The sequence below is a fragment of the Acomys minous genome (assembly GCF_964271855.1).
Source record: "Acomys minous genome assembly, chromosome: 8".
NCBI lineage: Eukaryota > Metazoa > Chordata > Mammalia > Rodentia > Muridae > Acomys > Acomys minous.
Window position 1 is genome coordinate 47,485,391 of NC_140489.1, and position 4,068 is coordinate 47,489,458.

Here is a 4,068-nt window from a genome sequence, read left to right on the forward strand (position 1 = left end):
AAGAGGAGAAGGAAAAGGAGGAGGAGGAAGGGGAAGAGAAAGGGGAAGAGGAGGAGGAGGATCCTGTGCGGCAAGGCATAGGGTGTTATTACTAGGTAGGGTGCGGTACTTTTCCAAAGCAGAGAAAACACAGAGATCTCGGTGCAGCCGACTGGGAGGCCATGGAGGATAGAACCCAGCAGAGAAGTTCCTGGAGACCCATCAGAATACCACCAACTGTAACACCCAGAACCCACAACCATAACCAGGACCACCTGCAGCCCTAAGGGTGCAGTGTGGCACTGATACCTTGGCGGTAGCCAACAGCTTCTAGTTAGACATAAGATCCACTGAACAAGAAGGAAACCATGGCTGGTACCGGAATCCTAGACAACGACGCCGGGCTAGTGAGGTCATGGATCCTACAGGAAAACTTACTCCCACCACTTCATTACCCCAGCAGAATTCCTTATGCCTGAAGGTAAGTGTAGCTCACCCCACCCCACCCTCATCAAAGAAACTAGTTTTTACAACAGGTGGAGAACATCACAGAAAACCACCACTGGTCAGAGATGCATAGTGGCTCCAGCTGATATGACGCCTACACAGAAGACTCAGGGGACATCTCAGAAGAGGATATGAAAAGATCATCAGAGCCAGAGGACCAGGAGATCTGCCCAGAGGGTGTGTCTCCTAGGAATGATGGGGAAATTTCACTCTGGACATCTTGACAGTGCGGCCGTCTAAACAACGCCTGATCAAGTACACCAATAGGCACGCTGGTGTGGAAGGGGGAGCTCTCACGGAGTCCCACTCCTGCGAAGGCACACTGAGATGGGGGAAGGGGAGAAATGCCCTTACCCTGGGTTGAACTCCCTCAATTGCTTATTCAATACAAAGTCTTCAGTCCTGAAATCATACAGTACAAGTAACACTGGATGGACAGAGCAGGTTGTATTGTTTTTGTTTTGCTTTGCTTTTTTTGGTTTTTCAAGGCAGGGTTTCTCTGTGTAGCCTTGGCTGTCCTGGACTCGCTTTGTAGATCAGGCTAGCCTCAAACTCACAGAAATCCACCTGCCTCTGCCTCCCAGAGTGCTGGGATTACAGGTATGTGCCACCGAGCCTGGCTCAGATTGTATGTATATATTTAAGAAGTGTGTGTGTGTGTGTGTGTGTGTGTGTGTGTGTGTGTGTGTGTGTGTGTGTAGAGAGAGAGAGAGAGGTCATGGAAAGATTACAGGGAGGAAAGGGAAAGAGAAAAATAAATTTTAAAATTAAGATTATTTTAAAAATATGTATGCAAAGTGGGACAGAAATGAACTGTACTTTGCAGCTGTTTTTGCACATGTAACTCAAGGCTGAGGTCCCCTGTGTGACACTCTAGAAGGAAGCATGACACCAAAGATCTCAGTACATTTCTTGTACTTTCTGCCTGTTATCCATGAGGCTTTGGTGCTAGCTATCAAGAAGAAACAGCCTTATACTTGTTAGGTTGGAGGCCGTAAGCCAGTGAGGGGGGTAAGCTGGTGGCAGCAGGGGGGGTATAGGGGGGTGTTAGCCAGTGGGGGGGACAGGAGACTCAGCAGTTAAGAGCAAGTCCTGCTCTCAAAGAGGACTTGAGTTGGATTCCCAGCACCCGCATTGGGCAGCCAACAACATCCAGCTCCAGAAGCATCCAACACCTCTCCTCTGGCCTCTGTCCACTCCACGCATGTGTGAGCACACAGAGGATTTTAAAATAGTAAAAAATTAAGTCTTTGAAAAAATAATGAGAAGCATGCCATACCCTGAAACAACCCCTGATTTGTGAGAGGCACAAGCAAAGAACAACTGCAGCTCTGGGGGATGGTCAAGGTCCCAGTGAAAACCAGTGAGAGCAGCAAAGGAACTGGGCAAGCTACTTGACCGATCAGGAAAGGGTTGGGAAGGAAGCCATTGAACGAGCCTCAAAATAAAAAATAAAAAAAAAACCAGGCAAGATAACAACCGGAATGTTAATCTAAAAATAACTTTATTTTTAAAAAGGAAATAACAAGGCAAATATCTACTCAGTGGACTTATATTATGGAACAAAGGGTTTTTAATTCTTGAGAAGTTCACACATGAACTTTAATCAGATTTGCCCCCTCCAAATCACCCCTTATCCAACTCAACACATACATCTTTCAACCAACTTCATGCTTTTATTTTTTTAATAACCCACTGTGCTGGATAGTTTTATGTCAACTTGACACAAGGTAGAGTCATTTTAAAAGAGGGAACCTGAGGTGAGAAAAGGAGCTCACTAGATTGGCCTACCGTGCATTTTCTTGACTGATGACTGATGTGGGAGAGCCCATCTCACAGGGAGTGGTGCCGCCCTTGGGTGGGTGGCTCTGGATAGTATAAGTAAGCGAGCAAGCCGAGCGAGCAAGCCGTGGGGAGCAAAGCAGTAAGCAATACTCCTCAGTGGCCTCTGCATCAGCCTCTGTCAGGTTCCACCCTGAGTTCCTGCCCTGATTTCCTTCGTGATAGACTGCGATGCGGAAGTGTAAGCCAAATAAACCCTTTGCTCGCCAGCTTGCAGATGGGCATGGTGTTTTACAGAAACCTAACAAAGATACGCACTAAGTCAGTGCTGCCCACACGTGCATGGGTGTGGGGCTGGCCCCTGGAGCAAGGGAGGCTTATCTGTGACCACACCCTCAAGAAAGAAGGATTCTCTCTCCAGAAACTATCGGTAGCCAATAGCGCCTCAGGAAGGGGTGGGGCTTAGAGATCCTCCGGATAGAGATGGAGACAGGCAAGCACACCTGGGCATGTGTGCACACACAACACGCTTTTTAAAATGGGAGGGGGCGCTACACTAACTTTAAGAACTACCTTATACATTTTTTTGGAATAACCTGACATGAGAATAAACCATTTGTCCTTATGCTCCCCAATCTGAAGCTATGAAACAATTATATGAGTAAATATGAATTTAGGTTCACCTTAAACTTTTCAAACATCCTGACTGAACTGGAACGTGGTATCTGGAGACTTCTGTAACATCTGCAACCCCGAGGCCAGCTCTCTCTCTCTCTTGTCCAGTACCTCTCCTGGCTTGCACTGGAGGAGGGGAGGTGTCCTGCAGGTTGGCCTTGTCCCCTGTCCCCTATCTTCAGCACGGTGCTGCAATGCTTTCAGCTCCGTACGGAAGGTGGAGGAGGGCGGCAGGTATGGTTCCTACTCTGACCTCCCACTTCCTGTATCACAAGGGGGCTGTACTCAAACCACCAGACTTCCCCCCACCCCCCACCCCCCGGAAGATGGATGACTACAGCAAAGTAGCACACAGGAGAGCAAAGTCTAAACCTCCATCTTAAGCGGAACTTTCAGGAAGGAAGTACCGGCAGCTCCTACCCTCACTCCGACCCTCAAACTACAACTCCCAATCGTTTCCCCAAACACCTTCCAGTCCCTGTTTCTCTCCTCAGGCGTCCCACCAGGCACAGCGGTTAGCCCGCCCCTCCTTTTGTGGCTGAAGCCATGGCAGAAGGCATTTGAAGATTCTACCTTAGCTGGTCCCTTTCTTCTCATTGCGTTGCCATTTCTCTGGCTCTCCCACTGGGCCTTTTCTCCATCTGTACAAGGAGAGTGATTTCTCTACGTCATCACAGCCATCCGCCCACTTCTGCTTCTGAGCCTAGTGGGACATCACCCTGATACATAAAGCCGCCAGCGATGTAGTGTGTGTGTTCAGGCTGGGTACTGAAGGAGCACCATAGAACACCGCAGATAGTGCTGCTGGTTTTGCAATTAAACCAAAAACTGTCGATTGTAACTGTTTCTTTGTTCGTTTGCTTGTTTTGGTTTCCTTTGTTGTTGTTGTTGTTGTTTTTATTTTTTATTTATTTATTTATTTTTGAGACAGGGTTTCCCTGTGTAGCCTTGGATGTCCTGGACTCTTGGATCCGCCTGCCTCTGCCTCCTGAGTGCTGGGATTAAAGGCGAGCGCCGCTACGCCCGGCTATGTAACTGTTGGTTCTAAAGTTGTACGGTGTGTATACATGATGACTCCATGCTGTTAAGTCCAGTAAGTCTTGTAACTCTTGTCTGGCAGAGACA